This window comes from Anser cygnoides, chromosome 4 (assembly GCF_040182565.1).
Source record: "Anser cygnoides isolate HZ-2024a breed goose chromosome 4, Taihu_goose_T2T_genome, whole genome shotgun sequence".
In the NCBI taxonomy this organism is placed as follows: Eukaryota; Metazoa; Chordata; class Aves; order Anseriformes; family Anatidae; genus Anser; species Anser cygnoides.
Genome location: NC_089876.1, coordinates 59013339 through 59039520, shown reverse-complemented (window position 1 = coordinate 59039520; position 26182 = coordinate 59013339). Strand labels below are relative to the sequence as shown.

At 40.6% G+C, this 26182-nt stretch overlaps 1 long non-coding RNA gene across 2 annotated transcripts in view; it reads left to right on the top strand.

The window, feature by feature from the left end:
• LOC125184582 (uncharacterized) overlaps positions 1 to 26182 on the top strand; it is a 62547-nt gene that overhangs the window by 14240 nt on the left and 22125 nt on the right. Inside the window, exon 1 of one of the 2 annotated variants that reach the window (XR_010831209.1) lies at positions 14334 to 15054. The exons of the other annotated variant lie outside the window; for it this stretch is intronic. This is a non-coding gene — a long non-coding RNA (uncharacterized lncRNA). Of the gene's footprint in view, positions 1 to 14333; positions 15055 to 26182 lie in introns of those variants that run through there. 2 annotated transcript variants of the gene reach the window in all.

The window sequence follows — 26182 nt, the reverse complement described above, 5'->3', positions numbered from 1 at the left end:
CTGGTAAGTTGTTCCAGTGTTAATTACCCCAGCTGCTAAGAAATTGCATCTTATTTCAATCTTGAATTTGTCTCATTTCATTTTCCAGTCATTAGATCTTGTTATGTTCTTGTCTGCAAAACTGAAAAGCCCCCCACTGTCAGGTATCTTTTAACAGATGTCTTAAACCGTATACGATAAAGATTCTTTTTCAACCTCTGGATCGTTTTGCTGCCCTCTGTCTGAATTTTCTCTTGGGTTTATGCATCCTTGAGTCACAGGCACTGGCTTTTCTGGTGCGGTGTTCAGAGCAAGGCGACACCCTAGCAGTTACTTCCTTTTTTCATACAGCCAATAAACAGTTACTATATATTGCAGCTGTTGTTTGCTGAATATGTTGCGTGTATTGATAGATTGGTAAATGTAGACCCTAGAACTACAGGTGTGACACTTGCACTCTGAATGCGTGCTGTAAATTAAAAGAATAACACTGGATCTTCTGACATATTATGTCCCTTTGTGCTACTCAGATTATCCATAAATCCCACTAATACAGCTAAATTGCAATCCCAAATTTTCTAAATAAAGGCTAGGTTGTAAAGAGAGAATTCTGCCCTTTTCATGTGAGAGGTCCTGTATTACGAAGAGAAGCAGAAGAGCTATTCTATTGCTGGCCTCAGAGTAGAAGAAACAAGGGAAGAAAAGGGCAAAAAGGCATTCAGAGAGCACATTAGCTGTCTTCTGAGGAAGCTCTGAGTGACTGCTTTCCTGGGCAGCAAGAGTGGAAATCGCAGCCAGACAGGAGTTTTCCCCAGGAAGAGCTGAAATTTAACAGAGCTGGCTGGCTTAAGTCTGGACATATGAAAACTGCTAAGAAAAACATCGTAATTAATAGCTTGTGCAGGTTTAAAATATACTTATTAGCACAGTTCATTTAGCACATCGTACTAAAACTGCTGTGAGTACTGGGTTACGGCTTTTTGTTCCTGTAGTAAGAAAATATAAAAACACAGAAATGCAGTTTTGGAAAGGGTGTCTGGAAGTCATCGTGGCCAGCTCTGTGTGTGAAGCAGGCTGTCACCAACGCTCCTCATGGGAAAATTTTGTCAACAGCTTCTTCAGCTCCTTATCTGCTACGCATATCTACTTTTTGTTGATCTGCCAGCATGCAGGCAAATCTTTTTCGGTTCTAACAGGAACGTAACCAGGGAACATCCCTGGCTGAAAAAAAATGATTCTTTTTTTTTCTCCAGTCTTCTTTAGTTTGATTGGGTCCTTAATCCTGTCCATCACAAGCCTTCATGACCGTGTATGCTGGCCCACAAATATATTATTATTATTATTATAGTATTATGAGCATTTAAAGGCAGAGCTACACTGCATAAGCGGTTCCAATGCAACCACGTGACTCTAGCAGTTTGCCAGTCCAAAGTGAGGTGGTTCTACTTCTTCCCTCCTCCTTGGCCATGCATTTCCATTTCTCTAGTGGCCATGGTGAGCTGAACTAGAAGAAAACAAACTCCAGCTCAAAAGTGAGTAGTTGTTGAATGGTTCACTGTGCAGAACTGCCAGTTGGGGCAGAATTGCATGGAACTGCTCCGTTTGGCAGCAGCTGGTCATTCGGTTGGCGTTGCTGCTAAGAGAAATTTCATCTCCAGAGTGCAGTTCTCTAGCAGTTTATCCTCATCTAAGTCAGAGCTACCGTGGTCCCTCCTGGTATTTGTGCAGCTGAGCAGTGGGTTGGTCCAGGAAGCTTAGCAGCCAAGAGCTAAGCTTGCCAAAAAAAGAAGCTGGTCGTTCTCGACTGGTTTCAGGAAGTTGATGTGGCTGAAAATTAATCACTATTTCGTACAGCGAGTTTTCAGCCAAACCTGCAATCCGCTCTAGTGCAGCGTTCTGCTTCATGTGGTGAAAAGAAGGGAGAAAGGCTGGATCATGAATCCACGTCCTTGGACTCTGGCAGTGTCCATGATTTCACTTGTTCGTTTCCTGATGCTCGCTATCAATGTCACTTTTTTGTGTTCATAGTAGGTCTTAAGATTATTGTAAGATGTTGAAAGAGGCCTGTTGTGTATGAAGGCATGTGGAGTCAATATTTTGTGGATCGTTCTGGACTCAATGATTATTGAAGGGCAGCTTGTGTTTGCAGGGACTGACTCAGCGACCCAGCTGGTGTCTTCCAGACAAATGTTTCTAGAGCTATCCTTCCCAAGAGCACCCTACTGTTAAAACTGTTGAAAACTAATTTTTTCTTTACCCTGTATTTTACTTTAGCCAGCTTCTAATTGGTGGCATTTGCTACCATTCAGTTTTATATTTCCTTAACAGCAGAGTGAGAGAGAATGAGATTTTGCTCTTAGCTATGCTACAGATTTTCCTCAAATGCAGCCATTAGAGACCAGCTGCAGACAAAACAGCACAGGCATTTGATGTTTTCAACAGTGTTACATTTTGAGCTCCTGTCTGCAGTAATTAATTAGTATCATTGTTGAGCTGACTCCCTGCGGGACTGCATGATCATTACTGCCAGTGCAAGGAAGGGAACAGGAACTCCCAAACCCCCGAGTAGGCTACTGAAGCAATGCTGGCATCTATAGTGCATTTCAAGAACATTTCAAGTGACGCTGGTGGAAAAGATTCATTTTCTCATCTCTATGAGGGGCTTGCCCAGATTCAGTTAGGCTGCTGGCTAGGATCAGACAAACTCACTTCCTGGGCAAGGTTTTGTCAAAGGCTATCTAAAACCCAAAGGGTTGCTGTCAGCTAGTTCATCTTCAGAGCCATCAGGGTACAAATTGATGATGATATACAGTACTGGGGTTGCAGTGCCAAAAGCTAGCCCAGAATCAAAATTCTGTCAGCTCAAAATCAAACCTGAGTCCAGCAGAGACACAACTGAATCCAAACAGGCCAAAATGAAGGTCTTGGCATGAAATTAAACAACTCCTTCAGGTGCAGAAAAACAGCAGACACTGAGAGTATTTACAAGGCACTTTTATGAAATATTTTTGCAGGCTTAGGCTGCAGTGTAATATAGTTTAATCTCTTCTCTTATCCCCTATGCCTGTTTCAGAAGAGAACACGAAATTTAATCCAAACAAAGGATTAGGAAATTTCAATAACTGGACTGTTGCCATTATCCGTACAATGGGCCAGCTCTTTAAATGCTTGTTCTTGATTGAATTGAAGTCAATGACTACATCAGAGGGAGCAGAATTGGAATGCAGGGAAGAGGAAATGAAAAGTCTAGAAGAGCTACACAATTATTTCACCTATTACGCCCTCCCAGCAATGTATCCCATAAACAAAGCAGTTCTGACTAAGGATCTCTCCTCACTGGAGAATAAGACTAGGGGCAACTTCTCAGAGATGGACAGAGGAAAGTGAAATGAGATTTAATATAGATAAATGTAAGGTAATACACCTGGGAAGAAATAATAATCATTATATATACAAAATCAGGCACTGCTGTTTAGAAAACAGTAATAGAGAGGGCCCGAAAGCAATGGTTTATAATTAATTACTGCAGACAGGAACTCAAAATATAACACAGGCAAAAATCAAATGTATTCTAATTCTGGGCCAGCAATAGAGGTTGTTTTTTTGTGTGTTTTTTGTCTGTATTTATTTTTTTCCCTACAGTGACTGCACAGAGATCATTTACACAAACAAGAGAACTGGCAACAACACAAGCAAAATATTAAGCTTATGGCTACCATGTTATTTGTTTTATTTGTAAGCTAGAGCCTTGACTGCTGATACCATGAGCACAAGCTTGTGGTTTTCTGTTTGCTGAGTACAGGAAAACAGTAAGATAATGATCTCCAAGATGCAAACTTCCGATGAGTTTGTAGAAGGGTACTTTCTCTTTCCTTCTCTTCGTATTTAAATGCAGAACAGTGGCTTAAAAGTGATCAGATTTAATCTTGCCAAGATTGAGGGAACAAAACCCCTTTCTTAAAGAAACACGCTACAGCTGGAAACAGTATTGAGAGAATTAAGGCAATTCCACAACTGAATATGAGGGAATCTGTCGGTAAGAAGCGAACGCCAAATGTAGTGCTCCGCTTTTATTTAGGTAAGAAGTGTTGCTCAATAAATGCATTTAGCAGATAATGCACAAAGATATAAAAACTATCTGTATTCTACCAAATACCAGATGAAACATTACTATGCTAAGAAGACAGTATCATGTGAAAGTCTGCCAGACAACCCAGACAGTGTGTCATAAATAACTGTCTAATTGCAAGACCTGATGGCTCTGTATTTAGAAGTTCATAGACTTGTAGATAAGAACAAAACACAAATTGGTTCCAACCCTAGAAGCGGGAAGGGGGAGAGCACTAGCAAGGCACAGGATACAGAATATTAAAAATTTACAGGACTATTTCATCTTGCTAATGCTGCAAGCTACCACCACAGGGTAGTCATGTCTTTGATTCCTTACAGGCCATGCTGTAAAGGTGCACGTTTCTCCACTGTAAGGCAACCTCGGGGAGGTACCACTTCTTCCCAGGCTGGATACAGCTTGGGCTCAAAACACCAGCCTGTATGCAGGCACAGAAAGAGGCATTGATTATACCAAGGCAACTTTTTCTCCTCCTAGGAAAGGGTGATAGACCATTTCTCAGAGGCATATATTTCAAACAGCATTTGTTTAGAGAAGTGCAAAATTGAGTAACTATTTTTCTAAGGCAGGAAAAAGTACAGCGAGAGTGTATAACAGCCTTTGAAACTGAAATTTCTTTCAGGTTCCTCCTCAGAAGTCTCCATCTGAGAAGGCACATAAAGCTACATAATTAGTCAGGGAAGGGTCGCTCCCCTTCTCCCCACAGCCTCTGGAGGATAAACTCAAGATAAGCTTTTCAGAGACTGCAGAGCTTCAACTGCTGAGGGTTTTAGTCTGTGAGAAGACGTTTGGAGCACATGATAATTAGCAGCTCATAGCTGAAGTTTCCTAGCTGTCAGAGTATTCCTTGCTATTGCTGCATGAAAGTACTCTTTAGACTCTCCTGAGTCTCCCTAAATGTTGTAGTCTGATTTGTCCACATGGAACTTTTTAATATAGGATTGGTCGGTGTACTGCTCTTAAAGGTTTATAGCAAATCCCTTTTCCCTGACAGAATGACACCTGGCCAGAATAAGAAAAAAAAAAGGTTTGTTTCTTGGACAAACCAAGAATTTCATTACTGTTTATACTACACCCAGACCTTTATCATCCAGGGGAATTTAGTATGCTGGGAGAATCTCCGGGTAGCCTGCTAATCCAAATATACTTCTTTGTATCCCCAGATCAGTTCTCAAGAGCTCTGGCAGGAGACAGGCCTTTTCTTAAGGCTCTCATTTTTGCTTGCTCACAGTTTTTGGGTCTCAGTGGGAAAACTAGAGACACTGGAAGAAAGACAGTAACTGGAATGAAATTGCTTTAAGCTTAATTGAGGTTCACATCTGTTTTAAGAAAGACCAAGAATGTCCAGCTTCCCTGAAGTTCAGCATGTGCTTACGTGTTTCAGGACTGGTACTGTTTCTGAGTTACAGTCTTCATTATTGCTGCTTTCCAGACTGCAGTCTCATATTTATGTGAATTTCTTACAAAATATTTCTAACCTTTAATTACGGGACATGTAATGGTAGAATGCATTTGTGCTGCCTCATCTCACCCAAACCAGCTGTTCAAGTTGTTAATCTGTGGGCTCTAGTCTGTTTTCAACAGTTGATTTCCATCCAGTTACTGCTTTTTATCTTTTTCAGGCATGTCTTGCTTACCTTCTCAGCTCTTGTGGCCTTCTACCCTCTTCTTCCCCAAAATAACCTGCTGGGAGTTATGTGTGCTTAACAACACTTCCATTGTCTTTCAGTCCATTTGCAAAGGTTATTTTCTTGGCTCTTTGTCCCAGCCCTGTCACTCCTCTGTTTTGCACAATGCCATTGGCTCCCTTTCCTTCAATGTATGAAATACGACCGACTTCTCTTTACTTTTCAAGCCGTCTGTTCTACAATACCAAGAAGTAGTCTGTCGCTGCCATTATATAAATCATGTCAGTCTTTTAAAGCACTGTTGTACACATACTTTTCAGGCTTCCACCCATGCTGCTGATTACGCATAGCACAAAATCTCTGTAAATACCCATAAGCCCATCTTCCTGTGCTTTGTCAAACATCTCTTCTCTGCCCCTAGGTTTGTCAGAGCCTAAGCGTAGAAACACAACTGTTTTGCTAGACACTTTCATATGAACCAGCATCACATTCTCTTATTGCTCATCTTCTCTCTGTGAGCCAAATAATAAATAATAAGCACTTCCGAGACAAAAGAGCCTCATTGTTTTGTCTGTAAAGTGCAAGCTAAAATGTGGGTAGTTTTTAGGTGCAGGAATTTTAAATTTTAAAAATTAATAATAAAACCAAAGCAAATTAAATTGTCTTGGTTGCAAATCTGTCGATAACTTCCAAAAATAGCTCCAACATAGGATGTTTAATTTGCCTTATTGAAGTCTCTTACGTCTGTTGATTCCAGGAACAAATCTGCCATAGGGGCTAAGAGAGAAAAAGGGAGGCTGGACTGTGCCTTTTGTGGCATATGACCATTACTGACTTAGTAGTATCACCAGGCTGCACCCTGAGGTCTCACAGTCACCCCGTTTGTCTCACTCAGTGAGGATCATGCCGAGGATGGTGGGATAGGAGCACAGTGGTGGTTTTTATAGGTCCCCCACCAGCATCACAGTTGTATTCATCCACAATGCTGACTGGACAAACAGTGGCCACATCTGCTTTTAATTTTTGTCTTCAGAATGGGGTTGCATGCTGTTCTGCATAATTCTGTTTTATGAAGAGCTAATATGAAGTGGTTGGTTGTTTCTGTTCGTTTTGGAAATGTTTCAATTTTATTATCTCTCGTGTAGGTAAAGTGAATATTGTGTTGTAAGCTATACCTTCTGAAAAGCAACTGCAAGTGATGAGAGTGGAGCAGAATATAGGTTAATAACCAGGGTATGCCATTCAAGATTTTTAGAGACTTAAGTCATCACTGAGAGGTGACCAGAGAGCTAGGGAACTGGGAGATCTACACGTTTTCAATATTTAGGAGCTAGAATATCACATTTTCATTCATGACCATGAAATGCCTGTTTTATTCAGAAAAAGCAGGTCTTGTCAAACAACTTTCATATTGTTCTTTGGCAAGATTACGAGTACAGTTGATAAAGATGGCTCTATTGATGTAACACACTAGAGTTTATGAAGGACATTTGTTTTGTTCTGTATGGCAGCCTACATAAAAGAGATGTTGTGTGGGAAGCAAACAAATGAAACCTGGTTTCTGTATAGTTGTTTGTTACGTCACAGCTCCCTGCAGTAAGCCTGCCTTCTTTCTATGATTTCTATGACTTTATTCCCTCCTAATGCCTTCAGCTGAAAGATATCTAGTCTTTGCATAGTACCTAACATACTGAGGTATCCATAATACCAAATATTATGAATATTATATTGGGTGCACGAACGAAATCAGTTGGTCAAGTATCTGTCCTTTTCTAGTTACACTGCAGGAGTATGTTAGATGTGCCTTTTTAATAAGTAAGTAGTCATATTCCTACTTGAATAAAAACACACATGACTCAGTGACGCGACCATAGGATAAAGCTCACGGACTGTTAATTGAGAACGAGCCCAGTGCAGGGCCTAACTCAGTCCAGTTCACAATGAACAGCATCTGCTGGTGCCTGGGGCTGTTCCTCCCCAGGCACAGGTCTCTGCACTTCCCTTTGCTGAACTACATGAGCTTCCTGCCAGCCCACTTCTTCTGTCTGTCCAGGTCCCTCTGGATGGCAGCACGAGCTTCTGGTGTATCAGCCCCTCCTTCCAGTTACATGTTGTCTGCAGACTTACCGAGGATACACCGCCCCAACATCCAGGTCACTAATGAAGATGTTCAACGTGACTGGACCCAGTATTGACCTGGAACACACTGCCGGTTACTGGGCTCCAGCTAGACTTTGCACCACTGACCAACCACTCTGTGGTCCCATCCATTCAGAGAGTTTTTGATCCACTTCAGTGTTTGCTCATCCAGCCCATACTTCATCAGCTTCTTTGTGAGGATGTTATGGGATACAGTGTCAAAAGCCTGATTCTCAGTGATTGCAGTACAATTCTCAGCACAATTCTCAGTACAATTGTTAATACAGTGCTAAGTGATATCTCCACACATGTAATGAAAGGCAAAATTGTCTTTAACACCCAGGAACAAAAGTTCTGATAAAAAAATGTCTCTTTAGTTGTCTACTAAGTTTGGTTAATTATTGTGGTAGGCCATGAAGTTTCAGGATATTTATGCTTTTAAAGGGTGGGTTATACACCCAATAACCACTACTATATATTTAGTCTTCGTTATTCAGGAAGACTTGATTTGCTAGCTGCAAACCTTGTTAATTATCCGGATCTGAAGTATTGATTCTAGTAGGTTCATAATAAAAGGGCTTTGACTTGAACCATTCAAATAATACATGCTCTATATGAATAAACCATACACAGACAAAACCTCTCTGACTAAAGGTAAGGAAGGCTCCCTCCTTCTTTATGTGCAAAAGTCTCAGAGGCATGAATGTTTAGCAAGCTGGGGCCCTGAACAATTATCTATTGTGTGTAGAAAACAAGGCAGCACAGAAATTATTTTGTATAAAATCAGTTCAATTGTCAGCAATCAAAACATTTTGTATTCTTCAAAATTATATTTCAACTGAGACAGTGCTGTAAGGAGACAGACTGATTCTTTCTTTGGCTTTATTAAACTAAAATTTGTGCAATTTGCTATGAAAGAGAGAAAAATAATAATTTTTGTTACTTTTAATCACCTGATCTCTCCTAAAGCAACAAGTGCAACTTGTATTGTTCTTAAGACAGTTTCTTGGGATTATGAATATGGCTCTAACAAATGACTGGTGTTATCAACAGAGATTTTGAGTGAAGACTGTGCTGTGATAGACCTGTCTGACTGGGATAACAAATTCTTTAATATTGCAACCTGCACATCCTGAAGAGAAAGATACTGTTCTCTTAGTTTACTGGCAAACTAAAAGAGAATCTTTGTTTGCAGAGCTCCACAGAGTTAACGTGGTACTAGTTAATGATTTCACCATGGTAATTACATTGTAGGACCTGTCAGTCAAGCAATTTTTATGCATTCAGCATGGGGCACGTTAATTTTGTGCAATACAGCTATTTTACCTGGTTTCAAGTCTTGGTCTATCAATTTGTTCATAACAAGTTTTGAATCTATGGACTGTTTTCAGCCAAGCTTAAGAGGAAAATTGTTTTTACATATCAAAGACACTTGAAACCCTACAAGTTTTGTGAATATTGACAGGTGGGGAGAGAAAAATTGACATGAGTGCTCCCATGGTGAAGAGGTTTTAGAACAAGATCAGCTGTTACCATTTCTGTAAGGTGTGCTAGATGCCTAATTCAGAAGCTGCACGTCATGTGCTACCTCTTGTCAAGCTCACAGGTAGGAGATGAGATGGACTAAGGAGTACTTGCAAATGATTGTTGTGTATTTTTACAGGTTCACTTGTCCACTGTGAACTGGATTGAGTCATGCCCTGCCCTGGGCTCATTCTCAATTAACAGTTCGTGAGCTTTATCCTATGTTTGCATCATTGAGTTATGCGTGTTTTATACAAGCAGGCATCTAATAATACCACTGTTCTAAAATAGAGAGGGCAGTTCCATTCTTATAGTTTTGGGGTATAACTAGGAAGGGACAGCTCCCTGACAAACTGCTTTGGCTCCCATGCCTATTATTTTGGTATTCTGACTACCTCAAGGCATTCAAAATTATGCAAAGACTGGACTTTTAAAAATTTGAGTTTACTGGGTATGCTTGCCAATGTTTGTAAAGGACTCTGGCACCCAGTTGGAGTGCTGACATTGGTTTCAATTAGTGTGTGATGAGTCCCTTTGTCGTTGAAAGCTTCATGTTTAATAGTATAAATAGACAGAGCAACTGGCTAATAAAATGTAAGGCGAAATAAAATCAGTTTTAATATGTTTGTAGGAGCTGGGTCATGACTTTTTTCAGCACAACAGTTGGAGTCACAGCTTGGAGAAACTTGAGAACATCTGTTATTTCTGTTGAAAAATACAAGTGCATTGAGTAACTCACACCTTTGAAATTCCTTTGTGGGGGAGGAAGACAACTCATCTCAACACAAAGCCGATTTACTCAGGATTTGGAAAACATTTGACTAGTTCATCTTTTAGGTCTGTCATAATTCAGACACAAATGTTCTTTGGAGGGAAGCTTTGAAAAGGTTTTTGTCCTGTGTGACTAATCAGTGAGGTTAGTTGATTCCAGAAGGAAAGGCTAAAAAGTCTTACAAATTTGTGACACATAGCAATTAATTTTGCATATAAGCTTATTTATTCTGTAAAATACATAAAGTTGATGTCTTTAAAGAAGCCAGAAGAACTGTAGTTACAATTGAACTGTGATACAAGATTGAATTGCTTTTGTACTTCTTAAATGCCTGTTACCAAAACTACTATCTTGCTGTATTTTTTGTAATATATTTTTGGAAATATGTTTTCTTCTATAACAAGTCCTAGGGGTAAGGAAAAGATCAGCAAGAACTGAGAACATTTCTTAGCATCAGCACACCTATCACATACACACACATATGTGTTAAACCCCTGGGCATACACATCACAACACGTAATTGAAAAATGTTCTCTTTTATATGCTTGAGTCTTTGTTGGTGCTGTCTTTGTGTATGTGTGTGTGACTTATAAATATGTATTTCTTGTGCCAGCACACACCAAGAGCTTCATGTATTACAAGCACACTCACATCCTCAGCTGACCCCTTAACTAGCACTGGCTAAGAAACTTGTTTTCTGGGCTCATGGAAAGCGTCTGAGTGACAGCCACCTGAGAATGAAGATACCTGGACAGGCAGATGTGCCCAAAATAACAAGGGGAGCATATAACCTTTCACAGCAGACATTCTAGTCTTCGTAGCAGGCAGAGTGTCTAGTAAATAAAGATTGGGTGGGAGAGCAAAAGGGGTGATGTGGAAAGAGATGTGGAAGTAATGGTAAGAGATAAAGCATGGAGCTTAGAAGTAACTTTGGATGTGAGAGGAGGTGAGGACTGGAAATTGAAAGACAATCATGAGAGTGCAAAAAATGAGTACAAATGGGAAGAGGGAGCTCTATGCAAGAAACACTTCTGTGCCTCCTTCCCATTTTTGTCTTTAGACTAGGTGCCTGTTTAGGCCAAGTGTCCCATGACATAATGTTTTTCCTGCAAATAGTGTCTAATCTAACAGTTTTAGCAGATGGGAGGCTGCAGGATTGCAGCCTCCTGGAAAGTTAGTTCATTGAAAAGAATGTGATAGTTGAACAATAACTTCCCAGAAACCCTACAACAATTCATACAGGAAAAGTTTAGTTACAGATTAACCCATAAGGAGTCTTTTTGATTGGTTAGGCAAACTTAACACCAATTCAGTGTAACTCAGAATAACACATTTTGTTCTGCTTTTCCTAACAGAATAGGAACATTTCAGGAAAAGTGAGTTGGACATTCACTTTCCAGGGAAAGAAAATATTTTGTAGAGCTTTCCTGACTTCCTCTAAGTCAAACAGAAGTGTTGTAGTTTAAATTAGATTTAATACAAATGAAGAAATAACAAAGAGCCTGATTTTTTTTTCTCATGTTTTTGTTTTCCGTTTCTATCTCCTGTTTTGTGGTACAGTCTAGTGATTTTTTCCTGGTAATTTTCATTTCTTCTGCATCTGCAGCATCAGTAATTATCATGGTTTTCCTTCTCACTGAACAATTTGTATTTCTTTCTCATGTCTACTTCATGCTTTTCCCTTGCTCCCTTCCTTTACCTCCCTGTGACATCTGGTCAGTCACCCTCATTTCTATACACCTTTTCTTATCATCATTCTACCACATTCTATTCGTTCATCCTTCTCTTTCCTCCTCACCAAATTTACCGAAAGCACTCTGCTGTGCTTTTCTTACTTTAAACTGTAGTTCTCTTCCACCATTAATTTCTCCTTCTCTCCCTCAGTTGCATACTGGGTTGTTTTCTCTCACGTTATTAGAAAGTATGTCCTTAATTTTCCTTCCCTCTTCACTCCACTCAGCAGAACCATGATATAATTTTTCTAGATCAAGACTTCTTTTTTTGTTCTCACTTATTTTAATTCCAACTTCAGCTTTGTCTGTAGGAGAAAGAGTAAGATGGTATTTGAATGGCATTCCTCTCAAAATGAGGAAGGTTACTTCTGTTCATGCTGGTGTTTAGTCATTAACAAACAGAGTTTGCTTTGCAAATATTTGTCAGTAGTTTAGTTAATTAGTAACAAAAGGTAAACTGTTTGATTACAAATCCAAAATTCCTTCTTCTGTGGTGGTTCAGGTGTTTTAGGTCATTCTTGAAAGGGAAGATCAGGATATAGGGTAAAATGTATAGAACAAGGCTGGTTAGCATCAATAAGTGTATATGCTGCAAGAACAATTACAAAAATATTCCTATTAAAAATACATGTAAAGATGAGAAAATAAAAGTGAGAAGTTACCTTATTAATACTTTAAAATATATTAAAACTAACTGAAAGAATACACACATTAAACTTAAGACAACACAAAGCTTATTTTTCCCCAGAGAAACAGAAATCATGGCCGGAGTACAAGAGTAGAGATAATTAGAGATTTGTTTCTTCTCTATCTCCCAAGGTAAGGCTTAATCCTACAGTAATCTCTTTATTGACAGTCAAATGTTAGTCAAGGAGCCTGCTGCACATATTTGAAACTAACATTTAGCCCATATTTTCAGTGTCTGAGAAGCTATGCTATGAATATATAGATTGCATTGTTTTAAAGATGTATCTTGGTATGGTTTTGATTTAACCTGCATTATAATGTAAGGGTATGGCTTCATGACACATTTACTAGCTTATATGGTGACATACAGCAAGAATTCGCTTTCGTGACCAGTAAACCTCCACAGCCCTTCTGTCTTCTAGCACAGAGAAGGGGTTTGTATTAGGCATACAATGAACAGCACACTGTGCATGTGCATAAACCGATTATACCAGAACAGGTTTGCCTTTGAGCATTTCAGCATCTTGTTGCCCTATTGTTGAATGTGCTTTAAGGATAAATGCACAACAAACTTGGGGTTCATTTGACTAGGGTAGGTGTTAAGCAAATTGACTTTCTGTCTTTTTTATTTCCAGACTGGTTTGTGGCCTTGCTGTGAGCTTATTGTCTCTTTTATTCCCAGGTTAGATGGGAAAGAGAAAGTAGGTTCTATGGTTAATTTTGTTTTTGAAAGGACTAAAGGTTAGATCCACAAATGGATTTAATCGGTATGTATGTTTGTAACGTTAAAATGTACACCCTGATGCAATTTTGCATGAAAGGATCTGTAATCACTTCTCTGCTAATAGAGTTCCCTCCAGCCATGTGGTATGCCCAGGGGCGTCTCAGACTTGATGGTGCTGGAGAGCTCAGTTTAAACTGGACACCAGCCCAGGAAGAGAAGTGGGTAGCCCAGCGCCGGGCGTCTCTGGAAGGGACAGTTATTCAGTGGGTGTTGGTGTCCAGGTGACCATACGTGGTAGTGGCCCATTCCACAGTCCAGCCTGAAGGGTCAGGTAGAGAACGTTTTGCTCCTTGGTGGGTTGACATGTTATGGGTATTTTTTGTTTGTGTTTAAAAGGACATTGAGATAGAAAAGTTTTATTTATCTTAGGCTGGTAAGAGGTAAGAGTGGCCTATACCCTCTCCTCGTTTATCCGAGAGCTTAATGATTAGAGCATTCATGCAGGCAATAGGTACACAAAGTCCATTTATTCACTGCTTGCAGGAATTTGAAAGGCAGTGCCCTAATTGCCAGCCTATAAAGTGTTCCAGTCTCCTGCTCACTGAATTCCCTTTAGTGAAGTTTTGCATGGAATAATTAAATATGCTTTGGATCAAGAACCATGAGTGTCATTTTCTGGTGAGAGCACTCCCAAAGAAAAGGGAAGACGGGGATTCTAGTTCTTATGAATTATTAGTGTAGGATAGTTGCCAAAAGAGGGGCTGAAATCCACATCTTCCCTTGTGCAGATCTAACAACCAGGCTGTAGAGGTTACTTTCTTTACATGCAAAAACTAAAAATGGGGCTATTCAGTTGAGTTCTTTCATGCTGGGCTGAGGAGCAGCTCCTCACTTTGCTCCTGAGCCTGCTGAAGTGTGGTGTTGAGAATGCTCTATGTTCACCTTTGCTGCAGTAAAGGCAAGAATCTCTCTCTCTTTTTTTTTTTTTTTTTTTTTTTTTTTTGGTGGGGAAGGAAATTGTTTGTCTCTCTCTTTCTTTGTAGAAAGTGCTGGTTTGGTAACCCAGCAGTTTCTGCAAGAACATAACCCCTTCACTGTAAACTTCTCCCACGTGAATGGAATTCCTAGTCAAGACCAAGTACCCACATGCGAGTGTACCCAGGTGACCAGGACACTCATTTGCAATCTCAGGGACAGAGGTCACAGTCAGTTTAACTTGAATAGTGTCTCTTTGATCTCAGCAAAACAGCCTAAATTTTGAACTGTTTGCTCTTCTGGAGCGAGCAAGTCTATCTCAGTTTATCCCTGTAGATTTTTAAAACATATGGATCCATCTCAAAGCAAAGCTAAATGTCTTTCTTAAACTGCCGCAGATATTTGCAGTGGTGAAAAGCAGTCTGTTTCCTGCTTTGTTCAAGTGAAAAAGCAACCCAAAAGCTCCTGAATGTCTTCTGTACATAACAGGGATTTAAATCTGCCCTCTTTTCCCCATAGGGATGGCAAGTTGTGGTGGAATTTCAGACTTAGCAGAAAGGAGCCCAAATACCTAATTAGCCCTCAGCTACACCTGGGGGTGAGGAGTGATTGCAGCTGGGTGCTGCGGCAGGAGAGGTAAGGTAGGGGAGCAGGGAGGAGAAAAATCTCAATGTGGTGACAGACAGTTGGTGCTTGGCTTCAGGAAAATAACAAGATCTTTGTGAACAGCGACCTGAAGGAGAAACAAAGCTGGAGGAAGCCAGGTGAGAGCAGAAACTGCTGTTTATAGCCTGTGGTTTGAAAGCTGGAAGGCTGGGGTTAAGGAGGGGTTGTGCTGTGAGAAGTTGAGACCTACTTGCTCTGCAGTGGGCTTTAGCAAGGGATGCAAGAGCTGAGGGGGTCGCACTTCAGAGCGAGAAGTGCTGCAGCAAGGCCTTGCTCCACTCTGTGAAGGAGGCTGTGTTTTTTGTTGTGCTCGTGCTAGCTCCTGACGGGGGCTCCTCTTTGCGCAGCCTGGCAGGAGTTGTATGGCAGTACTGGTGTGGAAAGTTGCTGTTTGCAGATAGAGATTAGATTGAACAAAGGCAAGTGTGGAGTGCTCCTTGGCTGAGGTTTTCGATGGCCTTTCCTGCAAATTAACCTTTTCCCTCCCTGAAGAAAGATGTAGCAAGATCTGTGCATGCCTACAGCCGGGCAGTTGGTGCTGCATAATTTTGGTATTTCTGTTTCTGAGACAGTGTTTTTCCAGTTGTTTCCTGGTTTTCATAAATAGTGCCCTGTCTGTCCCTTCATGAGAATGGCTGGTGATAGGCAGGTATACTGAATGAGTGCTTATGGATTTCTTTCTTTCCTATAATGGCTGTGTTGGAGGCTCTTGAAAATGCTTTCCAGAGAGGTTACAGGCAGCACAGTTGCAAAGCTGGCTGTTACTGCTGAGGTGCTTCACTGTAGAGCCTGTTTGCTTTGGAGGCCTACCTGACTCTGGACTGGAGGATTTAAAAGGGCTGTTGGTATATACCCCATCAATCAATGTGAGCAAGGAAGTTTGTTTGTTTGTTTGTTTGTTTGTTTGTTTCCCCTGTAGAATTCCAACTAGCTTCACCCCTCAAAAAGAGACCCAAATGGTGCAAGATTTTATTTCTTAATCCAATTAATTGTATTTATACTGAAATTATGAGGAAATCTATACATTACCTGAGGCCTTTTAGTATCAGTATGGTTCTCTGATGGTGACCCAGAACACGTCTTGCAGACTTACATTATACTGTGTGGTGGTAAGAGCTGAATTTTGTTGTGGAACTCTTCCACAGGACAGGGTTAACTTGAGGAATGCCCTTAGGTCAGCTCAGGAGCTACCGTTTTGAACATGTGCATGATCCAGCAGAGCTCTAGTAGGTTGTCCTGTTTCCACTGAGAAGTTTCTTTGCTTAAAGTGGAAGCATTTAACTCATTTAGAGAATGATTGGGATAGATGTCTATTTTGCAAAACCAGAATAGTCTCTCTGTAGCTATTACATATTTTTGTCTCAATGTAAAAATGTTCTGAGCTGCTGCTCTCCTAATAACTTGTAAGTGTGAGTTTTATCTCTTGTCACCCTCAGCATTTTTAAGTGGCATGTATCAGAAAGTGGTTAGTTTCCGTCGCAAAATGGGCTGAAGGAAGAAGCAGTGTTGCTTATCTTCGAAACATTCAGAGCTTTCATCTTCTGCAGTGACAGTGTTCAATATTAAAACATTAGCTTCTGCTAATTGGAGAAACAGATATTCTAACAAGAAATCCTTCTAAAACTGTTTTATTACATCTATTCCTGTTAAACGTTAACTTTCGGTTTGAATTACATGCTGGAAACAATTGCATTAGAAGCACTTCTGTGATTAAGAAGTTATTAAAAAAGTCACTAAAATCCTCCTTAAGCATATTGATGTCATCTTACACTTTTATCTGTGTGTCTTAAGGCTGTAATGGCACTAGAAATAATATCTCAAAATGCATCTCCCCATAATTCCCATTGGTGTGCTGAAAGGTACTATTAAGATCATTAAGAGCATAGTCTCCTTATGTTCCCATAAGCTTTCCATTAATTTACAGTTAGAGTTCTAAACTACAGCAAAGTCAATATTTACAGCAAGATAATACATTACTAATAGAAATGTGAGGCATGCTTATTCTTCTTGGCCATGAATATTACTGTCTCGGCGGCACACGTTGTGTGCTCATAGGATTTACTTGCTTGTTAGACACGTGCAGACAACAAGCGCACTCAGAATCCTTGCTGGACATGCTCAAATTCATCAGACTGTGCTGTCCTAAAAACTTGGTTATATACCAAGCACTGAGCCCCCGCTGTGTTTCCAGATGTTCCCTCAGAGAGCTGCTAGGAACAATAGCAAGTAGGCTTTATGGTAGATAAGCATGATATACAGACTGTATAGCAACTGTCTGGGGGGAGCCCACTGTGTCTGTACAGCTGGGGGTTGAGAGGCACACGAGTTGTGTGTGTCTAGCAATGAGTTGTGAGGTTACAACCCATGAACAGTCAAGAAGTGAATTGTGTTTGCCAGAGCAATTGAATTAGGCTTTCTGCAGATTCAGGCCTGCACTGATGTATTTGATGATGGAAAACTGGAAGCTCACGTTTGGATGCAATTCTAGGACTCCAGAAGCTGGTACTTCAGGCATGAATTTGGTCTACCTGTACTACCAGGCTGCTTCCTTTATTTGCGGGTTGGGAAAGGGACAATTCTATATTCTTTCCAGATGTGACAAAATAAACTTTTTGTTGGACTAAAGCATATTTTCATGCATTTGTTACTGTCTGAGAAGATGTGTTAGCTTCCATCAGATGGGGAGGTAGTAAATTTCATTGACAACTTGTTTCTCACTGCTGGCAGTCTTCTGTGTCTAACTCACAGATCTGTCTTTGCTGGGGCCATTTTTAATGTTCCAAAATTGAAAGCAGTTTCAAACAACTGTCTGTTTAAAAGCTGTCATAAAGCTGAGGAGAATGAGTGCATTTTTTTATCTAGCCCCAGGCTTCCCATCTGATGATTGGCTGTGCTCCTGGGAAGGATGGGGACCCTGGTTAAGAGCAGAGAAAGAAAGTTGAGGCAAGTGCTGTTACTTAGTACAGCATCTAGTTTTATTTTGCATTGGTCGGAGTCTCAGTGAACTTCTGCAATAATATTACTTAGATGTGGCTCTTTTCATCAGGCCTGCAGGGTAACTATTACTGAAAGTTTTAAACTTTTTTTTTTTTTTTTTGTCTGAAAGTCCTTCAGGACCAGGCACTAGAATTTTGTACGCTGTCATAGCATGTCTCCCAGCACTGCTCCATTTGTCCCTAGGATCAGAGTAGTTGTATAATGAACGGAGAAACAAATGGCAAATGACTCTCAATTGCTTTTGCGTTGTGCTAACTGCACTAAGGTATTTGTTTAAATGAAAGCTTTTAGCATAAATAGCTATGCATACAGAAACCAATTAAGGTTTGGAGAGGTCTACCTAAAATTTCTATTTGCTTCCACAACAGCTGTAAGAATGAAATAAACAGAATAGTCTGTCAGGAACCATATGCTGTTTCTTATGTTAGAGCAATAACAATCAAGTTGTAGTACATTATTGCAGTAGTGTTAAAATGTTTGTAAGCTGTGTAATAAGGATGTTTTGCAGCACGTCACTTGGAGGCTGAAGAACTCAAGCTGCATTTAATTGAAAACTCAATCTTTGAAAACACTTGTCAGCTCAGGTCATAACACAAGAGAAGTAACATAAGAGTTAAGTATAATGTTAATCAATAGTCTGTTGTAACTTTCTCTGAGGTATGTAACCAAGTGGTTTGCTTTACGAATACACTTAAACCATCTGGAAATAACCCCCTTAAATGTCTCACGTTTAAGTGGAGAGGGAATTTATCCATGGGGAAACTGTCTGGAACTGTTGTTCATCCCTTTCTGCAAACCTGTGGTCAGGTAGTAATACACTTTTATATTTTACTTGTTTCAAAATTGTATTCGTATTAAAAGATATTAGTATATGGAACAACAGAAAACATTGTATATGTGAATAACTTTTTATGTGATTTGTTTAAAAGAACAAATCTTACTTAAATAGAGGTAAATCTAGCAAGTCAGGGATAGTTTATGTTACAGTAAATGATTCTGGCCTTCTAGAAATTGAATACTTTGACACAATAGCAGCATAAGCATAAAAAAGTCCTCTCTTGCACAGATAAAGTAATTTTTAAAATGCCACCACAACCTTGTACAACATGCACCTTGTTATTGTTGAGCCCCTAACATAATTTTGATGACTGTCCGGTTTGACTTTTAAAAATGTAAATAATATGGCAATGGAAATTAGAATTTGCTATACTTGCCATATGTAAGCCCATGCCTCAGGTTGAAGACTTGCTAGAATCTGAGAATTTTTACATTTGAATACTTATGTGATGTCCTTAAAAGAACAGAGCTCTGCTACAGCCTTCCAAAACTAAGAAAGAGAAATAGAATATAGAGGCTTAAGGGGAGAAGGTTTAGTTCTGCTTCACTCGCGTTTCGTTTTGTTCCTCAGGTTTAAGTTTCCCATTTTTTCTGTCTTTCCAGTTATGCCTGACATCATAGCATAAGGAAGGTTTATATCAATCTCAGATCTTGTTCCTAAATAATTTCTTTGAGATCAGGGATTTTTTTAATTGATTTTTTTTTCCACAATTAGTGTAATGTTAGTGTAACGAAATGAAGGCTGCTATTCTTCACCTGAAGGCATATCAAACTGAGTGGCATTTGCCTTCGTATTAGGAATATAAAGCAGCAGGAGATTGCAAGGAAACAAGATCCTGCTTTAATCAAAAACGTTACTACTATCATGTCCTGCTAGATAGTGGCTTGGGTTGATAGTGGCTTGGGTTGATAGTGGCTTGGGTTGATAGTGGCTTGGGTTGATAGTGGCTTGGGTTGATAGTGGCTTGGGTTGATAGTGGCTTGGGTTGATAGTGGCTTGGGTTGATAGTGGCTTGGGTTGATAGTGGCTTGGGTTGATAGTGGCTTGGGTTGATAGTGGCTTGGGTTGATAGTGGCTTGGGTTGATAGTGGCTTGGGTTGATAGTGGCTTGGGTTGATAGTGGCTTGGGTTGATAGTGGCTTGGGTTGATAGTGGCTTGGGTTGATAGTGGCTTGGGTTGATAGTGGCTTGGGTTGATAGTGGCTTGGGTTGATAGTGGCTTGGGTTGATAGTGGCTTGGGTTGATAGTGGCTTGGGTTGATAGTGGCTTGGGTTGATAGTGGCTTGGGTTGATAGTGGCTTGGGTTGATAGTGGCTTGGGTTGATAGTGGCTTGGGTTGATAGTGGCTTGGGTTGATAGTGGCTTGGGTTGATAGTGGCTTGGGTTGATAGTGGCTTGGGTTGATAGTGGCTTGGGTTGATAGTGGCTTGGGTTGATAGTGGCTTGGGTTGATAGTGGCTTGGGTTGATAGTGGCTTGGGTTGATAGTGGCTTGGGTTGATAGTGGCTTGGGTTGATAGTGGCTTGGGTTGATAGTGGCTTGGGTTGATAGTGGCTTGGGTTGATAGTGGCTTGGGTTGATAGTGGCTTGGGTTGATAGTGGCTTGGGTTGATAGTGGCTTGGGTTGATAGTGGCTTGGGTTGATAGTGGCTTGGGTTGATAGTGGCTTGGGTTGATAGTGGCTTGGGTTGATAGTGGCTTGGGTTGATAGTGGCTTGGGTTGATAGTGGCTTGGGTTGATAGTGGCTTGGGTTGATAGTGGCTTGGGTTGATAGTGGCTTGGGTTGATAGTGGCTTGGGTTGATAGTGGCTTGGGTTGATAGTGGCTTGGGTTGATAGTGGCTTGGGTTGATAGTGGCTTGGGTTGATAGTGGCTTGGGTTGATAGTGGCTTGGGTTGATAGTGGCTTGGGTTGATAGTGGCTTGGGTTGATAGTGGCTTGGGTTGATAGTGGCTTGGGTTGATAGTGGCTTGGGTTGATAGTGGCTTGGGTTGATAGTGGCTTGGGTTGATAGTGGCTTGGGTTGATAGTGGCTTGGGTTGATAGTGGCTTGGGTTGATAGTGGCTTGGGTTGATAGTGGCTTGGGTTGATAGTGGCTTGGGTTGATAGTGGCTTGGGTTGATAGTGGCTTGGGTTGATAGTGGCTTGGGTTGATAGTGGCTTGGGTTGATAGTGGCTTGGGTTGATAGTGGCTTGGGTTGAGTCACTGATGTTGGCTTGGGTGCCTCAGAGATACCTGGGTCAAGAAGAAAGGTGGAAGTGTGTGTGTGCGTGTGTGTGTGTGTGTATATATATATATATATGTATATATTAAAATCAATTCCTGCTGAGAAGCATCTTGGGCAAATTGTGGTGTGTTCTGAGGGGGCTGTCAGGACCATCTGTAGTATAATAGTTATTGGGAGACTGGGGGAGGAGATAAGGCAGGAATAACAACAGGTGGGAATATTACTTCCTGGGAAGGAAGAAGAGGCAAGGTACTTGGCCTTCCACATCTGGTTGTGATGTTGTCACTGTAATAACAGATCCTGAAGCTGAGATTTTTTTCCTTCTCTAAACAAGACATCCAGGTAGAAAGTGGTGATAGATGACAGAGTTACAGCTGAAGTTGATAAAAGGTGTCACTCAGTTTAGAATTGCTTATTTTGGCACAAAATAACATAAAAAATAGCTAATGCAATTAACAAAATATATTTTTGGATTCAAAGATTGGGGATAGGTAGCCCTGACTGTGATTATAGGCCTTGAGATTTATAGCTCACTCATTATTCACTCTCTAGGATGCTAATGGGATCCCAGAGCTGTGTATTATTGGAATTTATGGGCAAATGGCGATGTAGCAACATGCTGAGTTGTTGGAAATTTCCATATTTGCTGTGTTTTGATGGAAGACTCTTCATGGAAATGTGTTTCCTAATTTGGTTTGGCCTCCTTGCTGCCAGCAGATGCTTGTGAGGTTATATAAAATAATTTTGTACTACTTGCTAGAAAATACAGAATGGCAAGTTGAGTTGGGGTTGTGGGAACATAAGAAGTTAGTATTTTCATCCTTTTGTATCTGAGACTAATTGAAGGCAGCTTGAAGGGGAAATAAGGTGTCCCTGAAGCCAAGTCCAACAGAAATTCTGGAAATCTAATCCTGTTGTTCCCCATACTTGGGAGTACTGAGTCCTCCTATCTTTCTCTGAAGAAAAGGTAAATCTTATTCTTGGGATTAAATTCTTCTGGATTTGTGCATAACAGAGTTTTGATTAAGTAGTAGACACTGGGGTATCTAACTGACCTGACAGTACTTGTTCTGGGATAAGAGGGAAAGATCTAAGAAACAAAACACATACCATCAGTCGTACTTTTCCTTTTTTATCTTTGCCTCACCTGGAAGCATGAAAAAAAATCTGGTGTCAATGGTTGATCAAAAAGCCAGAGTAGTGCATGTCTGTTAGTAAAAACACTGGAGCTGCTGTGTAATTTTCATCTATTGAATCTCACAGGATGAGAGCGTTACAGTAGGGTCACTTTTCAGATCCAAGACTCCGTGCTGATTTCCACCCCAGGTGACTTAATTCACTAGGGTTAAATAGTGAGCTATATGCTTCCTAAATTACAGATACTTGCTATCCTTGTGTTTGTTTTTTATTCATTACTGGATTGTACTCATGACACGTTCTTACTCTTTCCTGATTTATAATGGAACTCTTTATTGAATTATTGAGCACAACTTTTAAATAAAACATCAAAGAATTCTCTTCTACCATCAATTCTCCTACAGTCATAAGATGCATCAACCCTTAGGACCACTTTCTTCGTCAGAATACTAACACTTCTAGACTTATTCCTAAATGTGCTGTGCACTAAAATCCACTATAGCCTTTTTTTTTCCCTTTTGAAAGTGAGATGATTTGCCTAATAATTATGCAAAAGTAGATTGCTTTTTGTACAAGTATCTTACATAGGATCTTTTTGCACATCTGAGGTGGCCAATAAGAACCCATGGTTTTGTCTGCTCTGAATCCCATTTTACAGGTGAGAGAGAACAAAGTACTTACAGAAAATGTATGTAAATTGCTTCTTTAAAAATTAGTCCATAATGAGTTTAGAAAAAGACCAGAGTCTGACTTCCAGCCTATGGTCCTCTTCCTTGTTCTGCGTGTTATTCCTTGCTTTGGGTACTGCTTTGCTTAGGCTACCTAGAGAGCTGCAGTGAATCCAGACTCAGTTATGAAACTGAACTGCGATCATTTGTCTGCCATACAGTTTGTGTGGAAATCAAACCTTGAGTTCAGGTCTTCTCATGGCCACTTGTGTTAAGCTCTACATGTGAATGCTTTATTGGGATTTGTCTGCTTGTTTCAATGCATTAACGCTGGCTTTATGGTTCTGATCACTGTTGTAGAACTTTATGCTTATGTAGCTTTATGCTACCTTTGAGGTCCCTGTCACTTCTGTAGAACCAGTAAGTCTGATTTGTGCCTGGAGGAGATGAGTGTTTAGTGTGCACATAACAAAGACAGGGAGCGAAGCACTATTCGGTTCTTCCAGAACCCCAAGAAATAGTTTGCACTGTGAGTGTTATGCTTTAAGGACGGATGAGATGAGGCTACTGGGAACAGCATTCAATTTTTGAAAGTAAAGCATAAGCTTTGATTCACAGAAAATGAAACTTGGAACAGCTTGGCACTTTTTTTTAAATTAAATACCAGAAGGAATACATTACTGGTATATGTTTAATTTGTGTGGACACTTACTAAATATATATTTTTGTGATCTGGCTATTTTTCTAAAGGCTAGAAAAGGCCTGCTAGGATATCTGAACTGGAAAACCTTTCTATTATATTTTGTCTATTACATCGTACTCCCTCAAAAGGGAATAGGCTATACGAGCAAAACAACTTATTTCAGTACTGATTTTGAAAAAGGGGGGAAGGGAACAAAGCTAACATTACTTCACTGGCAAGAGTTTTCTGTTTTTTGAGAGTTTTCTGAGTTTTTTGGCCCAATATCATTGTTTTGAAGCTGAGCAAGATTTCGGTAAGTGCTTGGGCAAAGTGATGAAAGAAGAGTCAGGGAAAAGCTTTGAATGCAAAGACACTGCCTCTAGACTTAGGAAGGCCCTGACCTGCCTTTAGGTGGAGGCTGGTAAATATGTTGAGGAAGCTGAGCTATCTGCTTGCCCCAGTTTTCGGCTGTTCCCTAGCTTCTATTGCCGGTCACTGACAGAAATAGCATACAGGCTAAGCAGCACTTTGGTGCCTGCCACGCAGTGGCCATGATCTGTGCTTACTCGTGTGGATTTGGCAAGATTTATGAGTGTCTGGGCAACAGAAGATTTTTCTTATTGTTTGGGGCTAATAGTACGCTTTCAGTTGGAGCTCTCTGAGCTCTCCTAAAAGACTGATTCCCCTGCCCCCTCATTTAAAAGCAAAGCAAGGTAGTCAAAGATGGTTCTCAATGTATTTAGGTATAAAACTGCCTTTTGAATCCTGCATCAACCCACCTCCTTGACAGCTTCTCATACAAATCCTAACAATGGAGTTTCTTTGCTTTATGATCTGAATTATTTTCCCTTTTGCCTTCAGGGCCCTAGCAATGTCTTTATAAATTAGTTTTTTATACATATATATCAGGTGCTCATGGCAGTGCAGGGTCAAATATTCTGTAATCATTATCTAGTACTGAATATACATATATAGCATTTCAAAGATCTGCTTTAGTTTGCAGCATTTCTGTGAGGCACACTATCAAAGAAAGCTTCTTGTCCCAGTTTCCCCAGCTGACTGTAAATCTTTCTTGTCTTTACTGCTCAAACGTTAGTAGGCATCTCTTGTGCAGCTCTCGGCTTTCTATCAACTACTGCTTCTTCCCTGAGCTGTTGGAAACTCCCAAATTACACATCTGTAGTTCATGTTTCATTTGCAAGAATCATTCATTTCTGCCCTTAATTCCTGTTCCAGCTGGCAGTGGGGATTGTGGCAGTCCCAGACTGTGCTGCAGTACTTGACACTGCAGATCCTTCTACTGAAACTTGAGCGTCTTCCTTTCATCACGCTGCAAGGTCTTTTCGTCTGTTATTGGTTGTTTAGGTTGCTCACTAGGCTCCAACAGCATATTTTCACTCCTACTGTGCTCTGATACAAAAAGCTAAATTGCATAAAAGACAAAGGAGCCAGGATTTTCGTTATCTTTTTGCCTAAACTTTTCCCTGACCCACCTCTCCTGCCCTTGCACAAATAATGTAGCTCCACAGTCACGAGTGGGTTGGAAGATGCTGTTGTCGTGGGAGCTCAGCGTGGTAGTACAGCACTGCTGCTGTGTATGGGACTCCTACTTTGGTCATAGCTGGCTTCCTCGGATCCATGAGGATCGCTGGCTTTGCAGTTTGGGCTCCCCCAGGTCTGGAGACCGAGCTGGGCTTTCCTGCACAAGTCTGAGAAGCCAGTTTAATTGTTAGGTTTTGTGGAACATGCTCTGAAGGCAAGAAAGGTAAATGTTCAGTGTAGTAGCAGTGAGATGATCTGAGCATGCTAATGTCTTCTGTGCCCTCAAAAATAATCCAAGAGTTCCGTAATTAAGAGGGAGAAAGTGCCAAAGCTGTAAACCTACTTGCATTCTTTTCTGATACATACTACACCCCAGGTGGACTTGGTATTTATGAACTGTGCTTCCGATTTCAAACGAGATGCTCCCAAGCTATATCCTTTCCCTTTCCTTTTCTCAAGCCACCTCACTTCCAGCCTTTCACAGTTTGGTGGTAGTTTCATTTTTTGACTCCTAGCAGAAATATGAAATAGGCTGCTTTTGTCTTGCATTTGTGGAGATGTGATAAGGATCCAGCAGGGAGCTCAGCGATCAAACATTTCTGAAAGCAAACTGTGTGTGGAGGTGGGAGACGGGTGTCTGTGTTGGCGTTTCATGGAGGGATACCTGCATGCTCTCCGTCATGCCTAGCAGGGAGTAGTGGAAGGGGAATGCCTCATCTTCTTCCGTGGCTGTGCTGGGAGCCAGGAAAGGTCCTTGTCTTTGACATTGGTAGAAGACCAAGTGTGTGTGCACTGCAAGGAACACGTAGTTCATACCAGAATTAAAAATTGAAGTAAATCATAAATTGAATCAGATTTTTATGATGGTGTCGATAACAAGAAAAAACACTACTGTTTAGGGACTGTGCCATCAAGAATGTTGTATGCAAGATGGCAGACAATGCCAACCTCTGTGACATTGCTTAAGAGAAGAGAACAAAAGGGGAGAACAAGAACAATGGCCTTAGGAGATCTGATCTGTATTCTAATGCTTCAGTAGAATAGGTTGCTTAAGAATGCTGGAGGTTTTTTTTCTGTCATTGGAGGCTTTTAAAGAAAATCTAAATAAGTGTCTGTTAGTTTGCTTTACTT